The 23,332-nt window shown below is 34.2% G+C and overlaps 1 protein-coding gene across 9 annotated transcripts in view; it reads right to left on the bottom strand.

Annotated features, from left to right (window-relative positions):
- MBD5 (methyl-CpG binding domain protein 5) overlaps positions 1–23,332 on the bottom strand; it is a 475,447-nt gene that overhangs the window by 422,639 nt on the left and 29,476 nt on the right. For 3 of the 9 annotated variants that reach the window (XM_063647445.1, XM_063647443.1, XM_063647447.1), the window contains exon 2: positions 19,111–19,169. The exons of 5 other annotated variants lie outside the window; for them this stretch is intronic. The gene's annotated coding sequence lies outside the window, so the exon portion shown is untranslated. Of the gene's footprint in view, positions 1–6,475; positions 10,665–19,110; positions 19,170–23,332 lie in introns of those variants that run through there. One more of the 9 variants, XM_063647448.1, reaches the window with a different exon arrangement.

The following is a 23,332-nucleotide window of genomic DNA, read 5'->3' as shown; positions in this document are numbered from 1 at the left end:
ACCCCTTATATTAATATCCCCACTGCTTAACTCCAAGAGTTTAATTTGTACATCAGGAGAAAATGTTTATTGGGCTGTGTGATTGCCTATACCTACTACCCCTCACCCCAAATGATAAATCTAGAATTAAGACAATGGTGAGCATTTTCTCTTCTACACTGACTTCATCACCACAGTAGGGGTCTTAGGCTGATCTATCTCCTTGGCATACAGTGATAGAAAACTATCACAGTGAGAAACTCACACTTCTAAGAAGTAAGAAGTGCAAGTTATTTAGATTAAATCAGTACAAAAAAACCTGAAATATTTCTATCTAAGGATTCTCAGCCAGTTCTATGGTGGTGGGGTGGGGGTGGAGGGTGCCTAAGGCCTTGGGAATAACCCACCAGCTGTCTATCACTTCATCTCCTATATCATTTTTTGTTAAAAAGCTAAACTTTAGAGCTAGATATAGGTACTCCAGAACATTAACAAAATACAACCAGAAATCTGTATTTCTCAACCAAATCACTGTGGTTTAGAAAGCTTATTGGAAAGATTCATAAACATTTACCACTGTTGAAAAGAAATATTACCCCCAGTCAGATCCAATTGATCTAGCCTTCCTAGGACATAAAAATTTGGAATAAAACTTTTTAGTTAATAACTAAATCCGATGTATTCATAACACAGCAGACTCTTACAGAAAGTAAGGATCTCATTATCAGGGGCAATCAAGTGTCACTTTATTCAGTTTTCATGCAACAATTAATTCACATGTGCCTAAAGAACTGAAGAGGCACGTCGTATTAAATCTAAAATCATTCAACTTACCACTGAATCAAACCTTTGGTTGGTATATATGTTCTATTCCCAGAAAAAAAATTCTAAGCTTAAATAATTCACAAAAGGATCTACTACTTTTGTTTATACTATATAACTTATATACAGAGAGAATTTGTTTTTAGATACAAAGCAAACCATGATGATGATTTCTAGAATAGAAGTCTTTTTTTTATTATTATTATACTTTAGGTTTTAGGGTACATGTGCGAAATGTGCAGGTTAGTTACATATGTATACATGTGCCATGCTGGTGCGCTGCACCCACTAACTCATCATCTAGCATTATATAACAGAAGTCTTACCTATAAATACTAAAGTCTACATTTCGGCCCATACATTTTAAATATGTTATCCTACTGGATGGCGTTGTGTCAGATGTTATAATTTAGTAAATTTATTTAAAACTAAATGATGATTCATTTTTACTATGCAGATTTCAGGTAACTACATATGTTTGTGTAGTTTAATTACCCAAAGGTATTTTTTACTTGAATTTCAAGTCTCAAGCCAGTATATCTATGACGATAAGTGCTATTATTATATTGAATAGTATGATCAGGGTAGAACCTATCTTCAAATTAGAATACTGAATTCTCTAGGTGAATAAACACTGGTATACAAAGGCTAAAACAAGAAGTACAGATATGTATATTGAGCTATGATTTCCTCTAGAGGATGAAAATGTCTGATCATGCAAGACCTTTTTAAATGTACTGTCCAATAAGCTTTTAACATTTTCTTCACATGATCTTTCAAATTTAGAATTATGATTCACAATGAACATTTTTTAAAAACTAAACTTAACAATTACAAAATCTAGAGCATTCTTATTCTTATGTTCTTATGTGAAGTTAAATTCTTATTCTATTTTCAACTTAAAAAGAGAGACAGCCAACGTAGCATCCTCTATGAAATATTTGTAGGACAAAAGCAATGGGCTTTGTTTTTCAAAAGTTTAGACATAGAATGCATTCTAAAGACAGAGGAAAGCCAGAGAAAACTTAAGAAGATAAATGTAATGCTGAATTATCAGAGAGCAAATATCTCCTTTTAATGATCTGGATTCTACGACAGGTAAAAACATATTGAGCATATCTATTAGCTACAATATCATAAAGCACTGAGAGATCTTATCTAAGTTCCAAAGTCTATAATTTAATGACTGTGTAATCCTGCACAAGTTGCTTCCTGTATCTAGAAGTCACTTTTCTCATCTCAAAAATGGGGATAAAAATAGTAATTATTTCACTAGATTATTAGAAGGATTAAATGAGAATATAAAGTGACTTACCACAATACCTGCCTCAATAATCGTGGCTTCCTGCTAAATATTCACACATTTACATATACATAAACCCGTATCTACACACACACATACACACACACACACACATATATACAGATATATCTAAACACAGAGAGAGAGAAAGAAAAAGGCCCGTATTAGTGATTTTTGACTTTGAAGAAAATGATTCTCAATATTTTAATATATGTCTGTTATTTTGTTAAATCTTGGTATAATTTGGCTGGGTGTGGTGGCTCACACCTGTAATCCCAGCACTTTCGGAGGCCAAGGCAGGTGGGTCCTGAGGCCAGGAGTTCGAAACCAGCCTGGCCAACATGGTGAAACTCTGTCTCTACTAAAAATACAAAAATTAGCTGGGCATGGTGGTGGGCGCCTGTAATCCCAGCTACTTGGGAGGCTGAGGCAGGAGGATTGCTTGAACCCAGGAGGCAGAGGCTGCAGTGAGCTGAGATTGTGCCACTGCACTCTAGCCTAGATGACAAGAGCGAGACTCCATCTCAAAAAACAAAAAACAAAAAACTTGGTATAATTCTTAATTCATGGTATTATTATAGTTAATTTTTACACTTCCATTTTAAATAGACTGTTGTGTAAATAAAATAGTATTAAGATCCTGTTTAATGTTATTTCTGCATTTTCAACTTTCACACTAGAGAAGTTGCCAGGCTTTTCTATAATTCTAAAAACCTAAAATGTGCCAGGTAGTATCAGAATGGCATGAAGTTTAACAAAGCAATGAACCAAGGATTTCCAACATATACCTTTGGACAAAACAGTGAAATATAAACTGGAGATATAGCCCTCAGACTTTCATACCCTCTATCCTACCAATTTCTCTGTTAAGTAATCTTGGTACCACCATGATAAAAACAAAATGGTCATTTTGCCTGAGAATTTTTTAAACTTCTTTTTATAGTGGCTCTCTTAATGATTTATGTTTTAACAATGGTTGTAATATTTTTGGAAAAAATAGTAGGGATTAGCTCTCTGCCCTACTAGTAGCAAACATGCTACCAATATCAAATCACTAAATGTCCACTATCACATAGCACCAATGATAAAATACTACTTGGCATAATAAAAGAATGAAATCCTGTCATTTGCAGCAACATGGATAGAACTGGAGGTTATTATGTTAAGTGAAGTAAGCCAGGAACAGAAAGAGAAACATGACATGCTCTCAGTCATATGTGGGAGCTAAAAAAGTTGACCTCATGGAGATAGAGAGTAGAATGATAGTAACCAGAGGCTAGGTAGGCTGTTTGTGGTGGGGGAATGGAGAGGATGAAGAGAGGTTGGTAAATGGGCTTTAACATACAGCTGGATAGAAGGAATACATTCCAATGTTCCACAGCAGACCAGGGTGACTACAGTTAACAACAATTATTGCATATTTCAAAATAGCTTGAAGAGAGGACTTGAAATGTTCCCCACACATTGACATGATAACTACTCAAGATGATGGCTAAACTGAATACCCTGACTTAATCATTACACTGTCTATGTATGTAAAAAAATACCACCTGTAATCCATAAAAAGGTACAAATATTGTGCATCACTTTAAAAAATTAAAAAAGAATCACCAATGGCTTAACAATCTTGCTTCTCAAAGTAGAGTGCTATGCCAATGTATAGAGAGGTCTTCAGGGAGAGTCATCCACCTTTGTCCTTTGCTTTTACTCAGTATTTTTATTAATTAATTAATTAATTAAGACTTTAAAAAGGTCAGGGAAAACTGGTTTAGCAGCGATTTGTATAGACAAAAACTGCCTGCTCTAGTTCCCCACTAACTCCTTATTACCCAGCATTGTGACATAGCTTCTAAACACAGTAACATACTATAAGATGATATTTAGTATAAATGTTAAATCTAGAAAAAAGCAATAGCTGGATGATCATTTATTGTGAGCTGTTAAAGAGAGATTCCTATCATTAAAAAAAAACTATGAATGCCAACAATAGTGGATTGATCAAATAAATTATGATACTTCCATTTAGTTTCTATTCTGTATTTTAAAACAATGTTGATGAATATGTATTGACATAAAAATAAATTCAAGATGGATCAAGTGAAAAAAAGATCCATAACAGTATGCACATTTTGATCCCATTACAAAAATAATAGAAATAAACACATCTCTCCTCTGTCTTACTTGCTCCCTCTCACCTTTCTCTCCATTTATACACACAGAGTAACAAAAGGTTTGGAATGCAAAACATGCTTGCTAACACTGGGTATCTCTGAGTAAGGGAATTAGATATTCTGAATTTTTTTCTCATGTATCCATACATTTTAATTTTCCAAAAGAGAAGACACATTGTTTCTGTAACACAGACAAAAATTTAAATGAGTGAATCCTGTACTACTAGAAAAACTGGCTTTAGTCTAAGTGTTTTTCAATTATTAAAAAACTGTGATATTTTCTCTCCCCTATTGGTTATAATGCATTACTTAAAATTATAATCAAGGACTGAATAGCTTCCTTATAAATGACCTTAAAGGTCAAATCTTAAACAAAAGAATCAAATTATTAGTAAAATTAGAAGAAGAATCTTATCAACATGATACAGAGAACAATAATATAGTGAAGAGTGAAATAATGTATCCACTAAGTGCTAATTAGTTACAATTATCACCAGTCACCTCCTGACTTCTTAAGATAGTCTCTAAAACATAAAAACAGAAAAAAGGAACCTATCAATACATGATCAGGAGAATATTTGATGAATGCACAAATACTGTAGTGTACAGCCACATCAGACTTTTCGCCACAGAAGTTAGCTGCTGGAAGTATTCCTTCAACAATCTTGTGTGACAAGAGCTCTTAGATTCAGAAGATATGGGTACTATTACACAGAGACAGCATCACTGTGAAATAACCAATCAAAAATCTTTGCTTCCATTCTTTCATTACATTCTCTCTCTCTCTCTCAGTAAGATCCAAGAAACAAAAGGCAGTCAGATCTTCAATGCCCACTAAGAGGTCTCCTTAGGTTCAACTGAATGTGCAAATTCACGGGACAACCATAGGCCATCCTGAGCACCTGTCCACCCAGAATGTTACAGGACAAGAACCAATGCATGTGAGCAGGGCAGAATCAGGTATTCCTCTTCTGCAGGAGTCTCTGCAGGTTCCATGTAGTGGTTCACATAGCTACCTAGGAGTTTTTTTTCCTGGCCTCTTAGATCACGGCTTAGGTACAACTTGAGATTTACATCAAGCAGGTGAGGGAGCTGCACTGACCTAGAGGCTTCATGCCCCACCAGAGCCAGTATTTCTTGTAACAACTCAATGGCCACAGCTGCCAGAATCAAGGGACATGTCCACTTATAAGTCACCACATACAGAGAGGCCCAAAGATATGGCTTCCTGCCAGGTGTTTGTAGTGCTATCAGTTCAGATGAAGTTTACCAATTAGGGGTTATTTCTACCATAAGCAATGTTGTCTATTAACATATTTGACATACTACCCTTATCAGATTACCAAGGAAACAGAGCTAGAGTTAAAAGAAGGTCAAATTCTCATGCTGAAGGAAAAGAGTTTGCTAAACTTTTGCCCACACAGGGCAATATACTTTCTTATAGCACTGGTAAGAGTTGAGGTAAGAATGACCATTCAGTTGCTATGAGATGTTAGAAGCCAGCTTAGGGGATGGGGCTGAGGGTAGGGAGAGAATAGGAGGCTGGGGATAATGTAAGACAAGGGAAATGAATCGCAGAAAATTTTCTTGTAACTCTGAACAACATCTTATTTCTACTTGCTTTAATTCTAGGTAGCAGTTTAATAAAAATAGATCTAAATGTACTGTTTTTATTTTGTAAGCAAGTAGAGTGAGGTCCTAGACTATTTTATTTAAATAATTCATCTAGAATGAATCTATAAAATATAGATTTACCTCTTGAGCCTTAGAGGTATCAGAACCTAAGAAAATTTTATGTCTTGGCAAATAAAATGTTTATTAAAATCTTAAAGTTTTGTTTAGCTTGCTCTATGTCTAATGATAATTAGTAAAGAAAATCAATTATGACAAAAATACCTTAGTTATTATTGTCACTAGCAATTGCTGAGTGGCTATTAATTGGAGTTCAAAATGGTTCTTTGATGTAGATACATTTAAAGATCATAGACATTTCAATGTCTAATATAGTATGTGGTTCAGAGTGGGTGCTCAATAGAACTGCTGAATTGATGACATTCAGAGACTGTACTTTTGCATTCTATTTTGCACAGCTATTACCTACATAACCAAAACTTTTATCAACATCAATTAGTGTTTCTTAGCATTAACCAGAATGGACATAGCTAACCTTAAACCTACACTCAGTTCAACAAATACTTACTGAATACCTCTGTGTGCCATGCTCTGTGGTAGGTACTGGGAACATCACTTCTGCTTTCCAGGTGTTCTCTCAAAATTCTAATATAATGACAGAGAGTACAAAATTGAATGGGTGCACTGAAGAATGAGAAAAGAAGTCTTTCTGACAGGATGTCTAGGCCAAATCTTAAGTTAGAATGAGACAAACGCAGGTAAACGAAGTACATTCTGCATTGAAGAAAGAGCTTGAGCAAAGGTGTTGAGGTGAAAAAAAACATGGTAGCTGGGCACAGTGGCTCTTGCCTGTAATCCCAGCACTTTGGGAGGCCAAGGCAGGTGGATTGCCTGAGCTCAGGAGTTCAAGATCAGGCTAGGCAACACGGTGAAAACCCATCTCTGTTAAAATACAAAAAATTAGCCGGGCATGGTGGCATGCACCTATAATCCCAGCTATTCGGGAGGCTGAGACAGGAAAAACTGGGAGGTAGAGGTTGCAGTGAGCTGAGATTATGCCATTGCACTCCAGCCTGGGTGACACAGCAAGACTCTGTTTCAACAAAAAAAAAAAAGAAAAAAGAAAAAAAAATTGTATATGCGGTAGATCTAAATACAGTTTAGTATTGCTGAAGAAAACACTAAATACTATAGTGAGGAAGTAAGAAAAAATGAGGCTTCATCAGGAGACAAATATAAAATATTTACCTAGTAAAACAGTGGTATACATTTATTATTGATTGACTGATTGACTGACTGAGACAGGGTCTTGCTTTGTCTCCCAGGCTGGATTTGGAGTGTAGTGGTGTGATCTCGGCTCACTACAACCTCCACCTCCTGGGCTCAAGGGATCCTCCCACCTCAGCCTCCCAAGTAGCTGTGATGACAGGCACACGACACCATGCTCGGCTCATTTTTTAAAAAAAATTTTTGGAGACATGAAGTCTCACTATAATATTGCCCAGGCTTGTCTTGATCCTCCTGCCTTTGCCTCCTTAACTGCTGGGATTACAGGTGGAAGCCACCGTGCCTGGCCCAACAATGGCATTTAAAATTAATGCTTATAAATCTACCCAGTGAAAATAATGCTAGAAATGTCCCTTGTCTCCTCCTCAACCCGAAACCTTAACAATAGCATAAGCTTAATTTTGGAACATACAAATTACAGATATGTCTTATTAACTACACATCAATTAAATGCTGAGTTCATCTTTTTAGCTTTGTTTTGTATATATTCCAGGCAATGAACATAAATAATCTTCCTACCTTTAAGAAAGTTCACATAAGGCTCAGAGTTTAGTGTTTTCTACTGAAAAGTCTATAATTCACAGAATATCAAACTTCAGCATTTTATTTTGTGATGTTCCTATTCCCTACTTTCCATGTCATCTATGGTTTACCTGATAGGCAGTCATTAACTTCAACACATTCAACTTTGAAGCAACTCATGTGATCTTTCATTAAACTATGATATCCTATATTAATTTCCTTTTCTGAGTTTGATTTTTTTGACATATTTTGTTGAATAATGATTTCAAATGCTCATAATACTGCCTCTGAGCTGTTACTGTTAAAGGAAATAGTCTGGTTTCCACCACACGACAGAGCATGCTCACAAGCTAGGAGAACACAGAAGCATCTCACAAACTCATGGGTTTGCTCTCCTAACTGCACCTATGGGTCACACAGGTGTACTGGTCCAGCCTCCTCCAATCTTAAAGCTGTTCTCACAAAACGTTCCTCCCCCTCCTACCCTAACAACGCTGGAAAATACCAGGCCATTTGAAGACAGGAGAGGCTCATCACAAAGACTGAAAAAAGATCTGCTAGGTCCCTCTTGATGCATGGTCCAGAGGAAAGCAGAAATGGTTTGCCTTTCCCTGAGTACTACCCAAGCAGGTTGGGCTTACATATTTAAGACTGTGGATAAAGTCAGCAGCTATCAAATCCCTAATCTTCCTTTTAGAAAGTGGTAATTCTAAATTTATTATCTCCGGATGCTGGCTGTACAACTCCATCTCTATCAGACTCCAAAGCAGGGAAGAATCTCCCCTGACTACTGGTGTATGGGGCCTGAAAGAAGTAGGACACAAGCAGGAACCATAATTTTAGGAAGTGACTGTAATACATAATTTCAGCTCTCAGGTATGTTATCAGAAATACATTAACATAAAAGTAGTGGGCTATATATAAGAAAGAACGGTCAAGATTGTAATTATTCTGTTTTTCATACATCAATTACTAAAGAAATAAAAGAAGGAAAGAAGAAAGGTAAGGAAGAAAAAAGTAAGAAACAATGAAGGGGAAGAAAATAAGCCAATATAAAGCCTCCAATTATTTTTCAGGAAGTTATCTTAAAGTTATTGCTCCTTTAATTTGTTTGTCACTTGAGTAAGAGAAGATTGATTTCAGGTGTAAGGATTGATGGGCCCTAGGCAAAATAATTAATAGCTGGGAATAGGCAGGGTTGGGGCTGGGAGAATCAGTTTGCCTCAAAGAAAGGTATCTAGCAGCCATATTAGAGTATCCAAGCGGTTATGAAGAAGAATATAGCTTTGATCCAGGCTACTACCAGTTTCTAGATAATCTCATCTGGTAGAAGGCACACTATGGAAAGAATCTTCGTGTAGTGGCGGTACTTAAAGACAACTAGTGGGGGCCGGGCGCGGTGGCTCACGCCTGTGGTCCCAGCACTTTGGGAGGCCAAGGCGGGGGAACCACGAGGTCAGCAGATCAAGACCATCCTGGCTAACACGGAGAAACCCCGTCTCTACTAAAAATACAAAAAATTAGCTGGGCGTGGTGGTGAGCACCTGTGGTCCCAGCTACTAGGGAGGCTGAGGCGGGAGAATGGCGTGAACCTGGGAGGCGGAGCTTGCAGTGAGCTGAGATCGCGCCACTGCACTCCAGCCTGGGCGACAGAGCAAGACTCCATCTCAAAAAAAAAAAAAAAAAGGAAAAAAAAAAGACAGCTGGTGGGAATAGTGTGTTTCCTTGAGATTCACCCTATATATGAAAGCGCAAGAGCATAAAGACTCCCTGCTTGGGTGTAAGAAGCTATAGTCCCACCAGAACCCAGGAAAAAAAAGTTTGCTAGTATTAGACATATTATCAATCTTCAATCTGAGCAAACAGAGTGGCAATGGTAGGGGAAAATTACAGCTTGTTGGCACTTATGGACTCAATATAGGCACCTGATTACTGGACTAAAAAGACAGATTAATTCCCATCCAAGAATAGGATTATTAAATACCTTGGCTCAGGAACAGGTTGGGCAGAGTCCACAGGTCAAAGAGCTTAGATATTGGAAAATAAGAAAGCAGCAATATTATAACTGGTATATTAACAGGCTTTTCAGGACGTGTAAATTGTACAGTGGTGGGAAAAGCCACCAATAGAGGGCCATTAAGATCTCCACTTAAAAAAATAAATAAGTGAGCCCTTGTTCACATAGGCAGTGTCATCCAAAATATGCGTAGCACAGGAGTCAGCAAACTAAGACCTGCTGCCTGTTTTTGTATTTAAAAAAAAAAAAAAGTTTTCTTGGAAAATAGCAATGCTCATTCATTTATGTATTGTCAATGGTTGCTTTTGCACTAAAAAAGCAGAGTTGAGCCAGGTTCCTAAGGCCTAAATATTTACTATCTGGCCCTTTACAGAAAAAGTGTGCTGACACCTGCATTAGAGTAATACAATCTGGAAAGAACCCTAACGATCCCCAACTTCTATCCCTGCCATTTATTTTATTTCAATTTCTCACGTCAATTAAAATTTGAATGTTTTTCAAAAGCAAAATTTATACTAAAATGAAGACAATAAATGAGTAAAGATCCTGAAATCACAGGAAAGACAAACTCAAAACTAATAACTTAAATTGTGATGAAGCTGCATTGGTACTCAACCCACCCACAACTCCTAAAGGAAATTATAAAAGTAACATGTACCTCAACTTTATTGAAAAACATTTGTAGTTTTTCTTTATTAATTAGTACTCAAGAGGAGATATCATTATTAGCAATGTTTTTATTTGAATACTAAAACATAAAGTGGTTAAGTGAACTGTTTAACAAACTGGGTCATAGATCTCAAGGAATCTGCAAATATGTGCTGAGAAATTTTGGCATTCTCCAAGATAATTTGTAATTATTTTTCATCTTGGTTGTACTTTATTGTGTTAATGAGGATGGTGGTTATAGCTATGTAAGAAATATAAGTAACTGCATTTATATTTGGTTAATACCACTATATACATTTAAGAAACTTTCTAGAAAAAGAGTGTGATTTTTCTTACTTTTAGAGTTGTAAATACAGCAGTAAAATCTAAGAAATCCATATAAGAGTATGTTGGCAAAGAAAAGAGAAATAACATTCAAAGAATCATACCACCATGGTTAATGAAACTCAGGAGTGATTTTATGATTCAAATACTATTAATTATTAAAACTTCCTAAACCAAAGTTCAAACAAGATATTTAATCACCTGTAACAGTAATCACACGTATGCCAAAAAAAATTCAGAAAACATTGTTTACTTGAAGTTAAAACAAAATGACTTTAGCAAATTTTTTACATTACACTGAGCTTGTAGAATATAAACATTTACGTGTTTATCATGCTTAAGTTGTCAAATATAATACATAAAATTACATACATTTTAAAAGCATGTTAAGCAACTTCATTTATACTATTATTATACATTATTATACTATTACAAACTTTATACATTTATTAATTTACATTTTGAATAAAGACTATAACTGTTTTGAAAGTAGAAACCTTGTAGTTTTTTACTTTTTACAAATTAAGATTCTAGGGATTACTGTCAAACTTTAGTATGTTGCAGCTTTCCTCTGACAGAAAAAAAAGCTAAAATGATACATATATATACATATGTGTATGTATATCCATATTGTTACATCTATTCATCTTAAGGTTAAGATGGCAACAGAAAGAGAATTAGTTGAGCAATTCTATAATAATTCTGCTTTCAATCTAATATGTAAACAAAATGGGAAAATATTTTCAGACATCATGACAATGCAATGTTACTATGCATACTATAAAATACATCCTTACACATTTATGAATAAAAAATTAAGCCCTCTATAGATGTAAAAAAAAAGGTACATGAATATATATTTTACTCAAACAAAAGGAAATAAAAATGGAAAAAAAAAACCCATGGGAAATATTTAAAATCCTGAGGACCTGAAAAAATTAAAATTAAAGATTTTAAAGAGGAGAAAATCTAAAGCTTTCAATGATACAGTCTAGACATTCTGATATACTGCCAGCTAGGATATATAAATCAACTTCACTTTTCTTAAAAATTATGTTTATGATATGAATCAATAGCTTTAAAAGTTTTCATAGACTGATTCAAAAATTTCATTTTCAAGAATTCTAGTCTTTGGAAATAGAGATGTTGACAAAGTATTACACACACAGACACACAGACACACACACACACTCACTGCTGTAATATAATAATGAAATACTGTAAATAACCTAAGGCCCAACATTAAGGGAATGGCTAATTACGATGTACACATATAAAGGAATATGACATTTGACAATTTTTAATAATATGAAAATATATTTATGATATGGTAGATTTCCCTTTTTCAATGAGTAAGAAAAACTAGATGCACAATATGATGTCAATTATGTAGGGGGGAAGAGTTGGGGGAAGGGTAGAGGAAAGACAAAGAAATGTGCCAAACTCTTCTAATTTTAAATACTTCCTAGATTTGCTAAAGTAAGCATGAAGTGGACTCAAAAAGAGAAACACTAAAAGAAAAAAAGAAATGGACACTGAGCGACTGATCATTTGAATGCTATTACCAATTACTTATAATTACAATAATCTTATCTATCAGTGAGACTTAACATCACGAACAGGAAAGCAGGGTTATGATACAGGGGAAGAACACTTTGTAAAGGAATAATGATCAAAATAAAATCCTCTTTGATTATAAACTCTGAAAAATAAAAAATCAGTAATACTTATTAGTATTTGATTTTTAAATACCTTGACAAAATTAAACCGCAAAAACTATTTCAAAAAACGAGTCATTCTGGGATTGGGAAAACTTTTTACAATGGAGAAGAAAATGTATGAGAAAGAATATGAAGAATAAAACAAGGGATAAATAGCATCAGCACCAGAATTAGTCCTATCTAACTTTTTAACAATCTTACTGGAAACATATAAAGCCTCTTTGGTTAGCCAATGAACAGATAGTGAAATGGTCAGGCAATGAGATAAATAGCAGAATTATCTCTAATTCTGAAATATCTCTGTGAAGAATGGTAAAAATCGTAGATTTGACTAAAGTAAGGCATTTAGGGAGAAATGGCAAAAATATATTTATAGAACAAAATAATCATACCCTATCAATCACTATAAAAAAAAGGAAACTTGAAAGTAATTGCTTTTTCCATTTCACCTGTGAAGTCTTCTGTTTAATTCTGTAACAAAATTCTGGGCATTCTTAAGAATACTAAAAACAAGTAAATATCTTTTAAGTTTAAAAATGTCACTATATTTTGGAATATGTGAGATCAGTCCATGCCTCAGTTAGGTCCTGAAATAATCAGTTTATAGTGCATACAACATGAAAGCAGACAAATACAATTAACCTTCACTACTGTGGTAAGGAAACATATGGTGAAAATTTATCAAGTGTCACAAGAATGAATGATAAAATTTGTTTTCTTTTACAAAACATATAATTAAAAGATATATAAAGTATGCCTCTCCAGTGAAACTTTTCTTTTCTTTTTTTTTTCTTTGAGACAGGGTCTCACTCTGTCATCCAGGCTGGAGTGCAATGGGTGTGTTCAAAGCTCATTGCAGCCTTGACCTCACAGGCTCACGCAGTCCTCCCACCATGGCTTCCCAAATATCTGGGACTGTAGGCCTGCACCACCATGCCTGGCTTTTTTTTTTTTTTTTTTTTTTTTTTTCACTTTTTGTAGAGACAGGGTTTCACTATGTTGCCCACGGTGCTCGCGAAGTATATATACTCAAGCCATCCACCTGCTTCGGCCTCCTAAAATGCTGGGATTACAGGCATAATCCACCGTGCCTGCCTCCAGTGAGACATTTTTAAGGTGTGGCTCCATGCATTTGAAGCTTCCAAACACCCAAAAGAATCTCACCAGTCATCAATAACCAAGATCCTCCCTGATCCTGTGCTAGAGAAATCCTTAAAGGAACTAGAAGAATTTCCTTTGACTTTTTTTTTTTTTTTTTTTGAGACGGAGTCTCACTCTGCCCAGGCTGGAGTGCAGTGGCGCGATCTCGGCTCCCTGCAAGCTCTGCCTCTCGGGTTCACGCCATTCTCCTGCCTCAGCCTCCCAAGTAGCTGGGACTACAGGCGCCCGCCACCACGCCCTGCTAATTTTTTGTATTTTTAGTAGAGACGGGGTTTCTCCGTGTTAGCCAGGATGGTCTCAATCTCCTGACCTGGTGATCCGCCCGCCTCGGCCTCCCAAAGTGCTGGGATTACAGGCATGAGCCACCGCGCCTGGCCTCCATCGACATTTCTTGATTGAAAAGTAATTTTTAAATGTATTTACATTCAGATTATTAAATAACATTTTAATTATGCTACTATATTTACATATCTAACTTAACAGTAAATTTCCACTACACTAATGCATTAAGGTAAAATTGTTTTACTGTATACAAACTTAACAGTAACGGTAACTGCAATAGGACAGGAAAGTTCTTTACGGGTTACCAGTACTAAATTACCAAGTGTGTATATTTATTGTATATGTAGAAACTAAGTAGAAAACTTTTTTTTTAATTGTCAGAACCGGCTTTCACACATTTGAAAATATTTTCATATTAAAAAAGCCATTGCCAACTCTTCAGTTAAATATTTATAAATGATGTTAGACTATATGCAAACTACAGAAATAGATACATGACTTTTAATACAAGCAAATAATATCATAATAAACAATTTATACACAGTACTTCTCAGTGTTCTTCATCTGGAAGTCTTTGTTCTGTTGTTGCCTCTAAAATATCAGCAACATTACAAAGGTACACATGCAAGTAAGTAGTTATTGTAAAAAAAACTATATGCAAGCTTTTCATTGATTTACTCACTTATCCATCAAATACACTTCATAAAACACTTTCATTGTGTTCCAATGACAATTTACAAACTCAGATGGCCAAAAGAAGTTCTGACCAAGCTCATACAAGGCCACTATGTTCTTCTGGAATGCCATGTTTAATACGCAAAAAAATGCATTCTGGCAGGAAGTGTTTAAATTAGTAATTCAAGCATACTTTTTGCTTAAAAGACATTTTTTAAGCAAATCTTTTAAAGTCAGACAGAATTAAATAATAAAATCTATTTGAGGAAACTTCAAGCATTTTTTCTGTCCTACATAGTAGTTAGCGATAATGGAAAAATATGTTAGGAGATAGAATCAAACTTTATAATACTTTTTTCAATTATTTTTAATGAAGTCATTAAAGAGAAATGACAGTGGAGAATATTAAGTAGTAAACAACTAAGAGCCTCAGAAAACCTCTTTTTTAAAAAAAGCATTTGCAATGCAAATAAATAAAAGCAATCTGGAAAGCCAAAAAAAAATTCACCTATTAGGGCATGTTAAGCCACCCATGGTCTAAACTTCCTTCTTAATAAAATCGCAAATACTGAAAAAAGACCGATAGAAAAAAAATTTAAGTATAAAGCGATGAGATAGGTTTGAATTCTGGCTCTTCCCACTTACTAGCTAAGGAATATTGAACAATTAATTTAACATTTCAGTACTGGATTCACTATCTGGAAAAGATGGACATTACTTAATTTGTAGGTTTCTGTAAGTATCCAAGAAATAGTACCAGGGGAAAGTATTCATCGAAAGTTTAAATGCTACAGAAATGTAATACGTATTATAAGAAGAAAGTAAGGGCAAGGGGAAATACAAAGAAAACAATGCAGACCCCAAATGAAGTAAAGGGTAGGGAGGTGAGAAATTTTGAAAAACAGCACTATAAAAATAGTATTCATTGTGAAGTTTAAAGTATTGAAATGTACAGGGTAAAAAACATCATTCTTGATGTAATGTCTTCTGGAATAAACTATGAATCACATTGAAGATTTTAATATCTGTTCTTTAAAATCAATAAACTTGAACCAGATTTACACTAGTGCTTATTGCATGACCCAGAAAACAAAAGCAAATTACAAAGCAGCAATAAAACAACAACAACTCAGTACGTTTTTAGAATCTAACTTTATTTTTTTTAACTAGGAAAAGAATTTTGTGGACATTCTCTTCATGCAGCTGCTAAACTTTAAGATCTCAGATTCAAGGGAAGAAACCTAAGTAATGAGAGTACTGCAAATTCATTTGGTTAAATTACAAACCCTAAAGCATATTGTTGTGGGATTTTCTAGCACATTGAATTTAAAATTGGAAAAAATTTATCCTAGTATTGCAGTATGGGTTTCTAAGAATTATAATCTTTCTACTAATTAAGTAACAAGGTCTTCATACAGTCCACATTCCATGACCACAATGCCATTAAATGTACATAGAAATCAATAACAAAAAAAGATATTCTCACAGGCTTGGGGCAAAAACACTTCTAAAAAACTCAGGAGTCACTGAAAAAAAAAATCACAATAGAAATTAGAAGACACTTATAAAAAAATAACAAAAACTTTATGTAACAAAGCCTGTGAAATATAGCTAAAGCAGTACTTAAAGGATAATTAATGGCCGTAAGTACTTAAAGTTTAAAAAGATAAAAGGCTGAAAATTAATGAGAAAGTACATAAATTTAAAAGTTAAAAGTCAGCAGAATACATAATGAATAAAGCAAAATTAAAATGTAGAAGGCAGAAAAGACAGTTACAAAAATAAATGGAATAGTAAATAGCACACAATAGAAAATATCAGTAATACAAAAAACTGGTTCCTTTTCAAAAGGATTAACAAAATTGCTAATTTTATTACAGGGTTATTCAAGAACAAGAGAAGCATAAATAAAAATATTAAATATTTAAAATGAAACAACAAATAATGCATACATTAAACAGATAAGAGAATATTAAGAACTTTATGCCAATGAATGTGAAAACACAGATGACTTAGATGAATTCACAGAAAAATACAATGTATTATCTAAAGAATAAACTGAGACTCTAAATAATCCTTTGACAACTAAAAAAAAATTACATCAAAAGTTAAAAATGCCCTCACACACACAAAAAGCAACCTTAATAGGTTATAGATGAATTTCACTATGCATTCAAGAAACACAATTCTAATCTTATACAAAACTTCCAGAGAATAGAAAAAAGGTATGGACTCATTTTTTAAAAAGGGCAATTACAGGACAATCTCACTTCGTAAACAGAAATGCAAAATGCCAAAACTAAACATTTTTAAACTAATCCAGAAAGTATAAAAAAGATAACATGACAAAGTCTGCTTTGGTTAAATTTAGGAAATCATAGAAATATAATTCATTACATTAACAGATTAAAAGAGAAAAAACTATACAGTCATCATCTCAATAAACACATTTAATATAACTCAATATTTGTGCGTGATATAAACTTTTATACAAAAATTTGAGCTTTCTAAATATAATAAAAGGCATCCACAAGAAAAAAAGAGTAATAATTAAAGGTAACACCTGGAATGTATTCTTTTTATGATTGGCAACATTACAAGAAAATGCTCATTATCAGCATTGTAGATTCTAGCCCACAAAAAGCCAAAAGAAGAAATAAAAGGCATAAGGTTTGGAAAAGAACAAACAAAAGCATTATTATTTGCTGAGAATGATCATCTCTTTTAAAAATACCCAAGAATCCACAAATACGTTATCAGATTTAAAAAGAATGTTTAGTAAGCTTTCTAAACAAATATATTTAAAAAATGTACAAAAGACAACTGCATTTCTTTATATAAGCAAGAGGTAGAAAATGAATTTTAAAGTACCAAGACTACACATAAGAAAGTTATAGGGAAGATTTCAAAACTTTGAGAGACATTAAAGTAGAGTAAAATATAAGGAGAGGTATTCCATGGTCTTGGACATAAAATTAAATTATAATAATTAGATCAATTCCAATCAAAATCCCCACAAGATTTCTTACAGAACATGCCAAACTGATTATAAAATTTCTAACAGAGAACTATGTGACATGTCTTACATTATCAACTACCAAGACTTATCTAAACTTACAACAATTAAGGGAAGATTTAGAACTACTTCACCAATGCAACACAATAATGAGTTCAGAAGGTGACCCATACACATATGGAAATACAATTATAAGACCAAGTAGACACTGAAAATCAATGGTAAAGAAAAACCTATTCAATAAACGGCCAGGCGCGGTGGCACACGACTGTAATCCCAGCACTTTGGGAGGCCGAGGCGGGCGGGTCATGAGGTCTAGAGATCGAGACCATCCTGGATAACACAGTGAAACCCCATCTCTACTAAAAATACAAAAAATTAGCCGAGCGTGGTGGCACGCGCATGTAGTCCCAGCTACTCAGAAGGCTGAGGCAGGAGAATCGCTTGAACCCGGGAGGCGGAGGTTGCAGGGAGCGGAGATTGCGCACCACTGCACTCCTGCACTCCAGCCTGGACGACAGAGCAAGATTCTGTCTCAAAAAAAAAAAAAAAAAAAAAGAAAAACCTATTCAATAAGCAATGAAGGGATTGTTAATCAAAGAAGGCAAAAATAATTAGATCCTTATCCCAAACCCTGAAAGGAAATTTAATCCAGGTGCAGATGGGTATAAAGACCTAAATGTGAAAGATAAAGCTTTAAAACTTAAACAGACAAAAAAAGAATTCTAGGAGACTTTCTTAAACACAACACACGCACACACACACACACACAAAAGATAATTTCTACTAAGTTAAAATTAACTATTTCTATTTATCAAAGACAACACAAATCACAAATTTGGAGAAGATATTTGCAACACACTTAAGAAGCAGATCAGTATCAGAACATAAAAAGAATCCCTAAGAATCTAAAGTAGAATCATGAATGCATCATATACTTATAAAAATGTATTTATCTCATTAGCAACTGGGGAAATGTAAATTAAAATTATAAGATGCCATTTCACATCCATCACATGGCAAAATTTAAATCTAAAATGAGGGACACAAAAGCCAGGAACAGAGAAACAGCAAAACAATGGAAACTCTCATACTCTGATGGTGGGAATATAATATTGACACAATAATTTTGGAAAACGTAGTGAATTTATCCTATAAAGTTGAACATAAGCATACACTGTGATCTTGCAATTCCACCTAAACATACCCAAGGGTAGTGTTTCTCAAAGTATCCATTGTGAGCAAACTCTTGTTTTTCTTTCTTTCTAATCTTTGCTAATTAATACTTACGTAAAATACAATCAAAATGAATTACTAAATTCTAAAATACTAAATTTCTAAAATGACTGCAAAAGTGATCATGTACTTGGATGTTGCAGCAACGTGAAGATGCCATAAAATTTTCTAAAAAGTCTCAATATTTGTACTTATTTTGTGCAGACCAGTGACAGCTTACGGATCACCACTGTGATTCATGGGACACATTTTAGAAAGTATTGTGCTAGAGCAGTGTTATCCAAAGAACTTACTGTGATAAAAGAAATGTTCTATATCTGCGTTGTCCTCTATGTCCACTGTCATATGTGGGCTGTTAAGCACAAATAAAAGAGATGAATAACTAACTTTTAAAATTTCATTTAAATCAAATAAAATTTAAATGTAAGTCATGATGTATGGCTAGTGGCTACTGTTGTAGTAGTGTAGCCTCAGAGTAATTCTTGAACATATGCACCAAGAGAATTTATACATAATCAAAGAAGTTCATTGGATCACGCTGGGCAAAGTGGCTCATGTCTGTAATCCCAGCACTTTGGGAGGCCATGGCAGGAGGATCGCCTTGAGCTTAGGAGTTTGAGACCAGCCTGGGCAACACAGGGAGGCCTTGTCTCTACAAAAACTAAAAATAAGCCAGGTGTAGTGGCGCCAACCTGTAGTCCCAGCTACTCAGCAGGCTGAGGTGGGAGAATCACTTGAGCCCAGGAGGTCGAGGTTGCAGTGAGCTGTGATTGTGCCACTGCACTCTGGCCAGGATGACAAAGCAAAACCCTGTCATAGAAAAAAAAAAAAAAAAAAAGAATGAAAGAAAGAAAGATAAAAGGATACAAAGAAAAAAAGAAAGAGAAAAGAAAAAAACTTCATTGGATCAGTATTCCTAACAGCAAATAAATAAACTTGAAATAACTCAAATACCCATCACTAGTAGGATGGATAAATAAATTATAATACATTTAAATAGAATGCTTCAAATCAATGAACATGAGCAAACTATAGCTACACACACCAACACCAACATATGTATGAATCTCAAATAATATAATACTGGGTGAAATAAGCCAGAGAATGCATACGGTGTAAGTCCCTTTGTATAAATTTTATAACCAGGCCAAACTAAATATACTGTTAAAGATAAATAGACTATATAACTATTTTTTAAAAAGCAAGAGATGATTAAACCCAAAATTCACATTAGTAGTTACCTCTGGGAGGAGTCAAGCAGATAGGATAAGAGAGCAACACAGAATAATAAAATGTTTATATTCTCATTATTATGGTATTACAGGTTCATAGATATTTACTATTAAGCTTCAAAATTTACTATGTTGTGTATTTTATTTTGTATTAAATATTAGGCAATAAAAAATTTTAAATGTAAATGCTAAAGTATTTTGTAAAAACAGTGGTACTGAGACACAATTGTTATGAAAGAAAAGTGCATCATATAATGAAAAATGGGTCAGTTCAATAAGAAGATATAACAGTTATCAACATATGTGCACCTAACAATACAGCCCGAAAATACATAAAGCAAAAACTCACAGAATTGCAGGAGAAATAGACAGTTCAACAATAACAGTTGGCATCTTCAACACTACACTTTTCATAATGAACATACAAATCTAAATAGAAGATGAGCAAGGAAATAGAAGGCTTGTACAATCCTAGAAACTAATAGACATCTATAGGAGACTCCACCCCAAGTAGCAGAATACACATTGTCTCTTTTTTTTTTTTTGAGACGAACCCTTGGGTCTGTCGCCCAGGTTGGAGTGCAGTAATGTGATATTGGCTCACTGCAACCTCTGCCTCCTGGACTCAAGTGACAGAATACACATTCTTCTAAAGTAAATACACAGCATTTTCCAGGATAAGTCACATGTTTATGGTATAGAAAACAACCACCAATATATTTTTTAAAGTTTGAAACCAAACAAAGTGAGTTTATCAGACTGTATGGAATGAAATGAGAATTTAATAGAAGAAAATTTGGAAAATTCATGAATATGTGGAAATTCAACAACATACTCCTAAATAATCAATAGGTCAAAGAACAAATCAGAAGGAAAGTTAGATATACTTTGAGATAAATTAAGACGAAAACATAACATATGAAAACTTATAGTATGCAGAAAAAGCAGTGCTAAGAGGGAAATTTATAGCTGGAAATGCCCACAATAAAAAAGATCTCTGCTGGGCATGGTGTCTCAGGCCTGTAACACCAGCACTTTGGGAGGCCAAGGCAGGTGGATCACCTGAGATCGAAAGTTCAAGACCAGCCTGACCAACACGGAGAAACCCCGTCTCTACTGAAAATACAAAATTAGCTGGGTGTGGTGGCACATGCCTGTAATCCCAGCGACTCAGGAGGCTGAGGCGGGGGAATTGCTTGAACCTGGGAGGCGGAGGTTGCAGTGAGCCAAGATTGCACCATTGCACTCCAGCCTGGGCTACAAGAGTGAGACTCCATCTCAAAAAAAAAAAAAAAAAAAAAAAAAATCTCAATAACAGTCTTATACCATAAGAAAATAAACATTACAACAGAGATAACAAAACTGAGGCTAGAACAAAAGAGAAAAATAAACCCACAAAAGAAAAGTTTGTTCTTTAAAATAATCAACAAAATTTACAAACCTTTAGCTAGACTACCCAAGAAAAAAAAGAGAGAAGGGCAAAATTAGGAATGATAACAAAAATGTCACTACTGACCTTATAGAAATAAAAAGCCCAGGACTAGATGGCTTCACTGGCGAATTCTACCATTCAAGAAAAATTAACGTCAATCCTTATCAAGCTCTTTAAAAAAACAGAAGAGGAAAGAATACTCCTTAACTCATACTGTAAGACCAGCATATCTTGACACAAAAGCCAAAGAAATCCCAAGAAAACTATAGATCAATAGCTCTTATAAATATAAATCCAAGAATACTCAACAAAACACTATAAAATTTAATCTAGAAGAATTATTATATCATAATTAAATGATTATATTAAACCATATGATCATCTCAACAAATGCAGAAAAAGCATATGACAAAATATAACATCCTTTCATGACCACACACACACACACACACACACACTCAACAAACAGAACAGAAGGAAATTTCCTCAGCCTGACAGAACATCTGTGAAAACCTCAAAACTAACATAATGGTAAGACAGTAAAAGCTTTCCCCTAAGTAATCAGGAACAAGAAAAGGATGTCTGCTCACACCTCTTCTATTCAATATGGTACTAAGCATTCCAGCCAGGGAAACTGGGCGAAAAAAAAAAAAGAAAAACAGAAATGAAAAGACATCCAGATTAGAAGTAAAACTATTTCTATTTGCAGATGACATAATCTTATGTATAAAAAAACCCAGAAGAATCCACTAAAATATTTTAGAGCTAATAAGGTCTGCAAAGATGCAGAATACAAAATTAATATGCAAAAAGCAGTTGTATTTCTAAAAACTAGCAATGAACAAACCAAAAATGAAATTAAGAAAACAATTCTGTTTACAATAGCATTAAATGGAATAAAATACTTAAGAATAAATTTAGCCAAGAAGTGTAAGACTTGTCCACTGAAAACTACAAAACACTGTTTAAAAAATTAAAGGAAATGTACAGAAATGAAAAGACATACTGTTCATGGATTGGAAGAGTTACTACTGTTAAGATGGCAATAATTCCCAAACTGATCCACAGACTCAATACAATCTCCTACTAAAATTTCAACAGTCTGTTTTTCATTTTCAGAAAGGGACAAGCTGATTTTAAAATTCATATGAAAATATAAGGAACCCTGAATAGCTAAAACAATCTTAGAAAAATCAAGAAACAAAAAAAACTATAGTTAGGAAACACACTTCTTGATTTCAAAACTTACTACACAAAGCTACAGTAATCAAAACAGTGTAGTATTGATATAAGGAGAGATGTACAGACCAACAGGATATTACTGAAAGCCTGAAATACACCCATATGTCTTTGATTTATAGACTTTTGACAGGAGTGCTAAGGCAATTCAATGGGGGGATACAGTCTCTTCAAGATATAATGTAAATTTTCATAACCTTGGATTAGGCAATAATCTATTAAATTAACACCAAAAGTTAAAGTAACAAAAGAAAAAATAAATGAGACAAAATTTTTGTGGATCAAATGACATTATAGAGAGTGAAAAGACAGCACACAGAATGGGAGAAAATATTGCAATCATATATGATAAGGGTCTAGTATCTAAAATGTATAAAGAACTCTTACAATTCAATAATAAAAAGATAATGAAAAGGCAAACACCAAAAAGTGGAAAAGGATTTGAATAAACATTTCTCTAAAATGGAAAAGAATTTGAATAAACATTTCTCTAAAGAAGGTATGCAAATGGCTAATAAGCACATGAAAACATTTGGAACATTATTAGCCATCAGTAAAAGCAAATCAAAACCAAATGAGATAAAATTTCAACCTCACTTGATGGCTGTAACA

This window comes from Pongo pygmaeus, chromosome 11, assembly GCF_028885625.2.
Source record: "Pongo pygmaeus isolate AG05252 chromosome 11, NHGRI_mPonPyg2-v2.0_pri, whole genome shotgun sequence".
NCBI lineage: Eukaryota > Metazoa > Chordata > Mammalia > Primates > Hominidae > Pongo > Pongo pygmaeus.
This window is presented reverse-complemented; position numbering and strand designations above follow the sequence as displayed.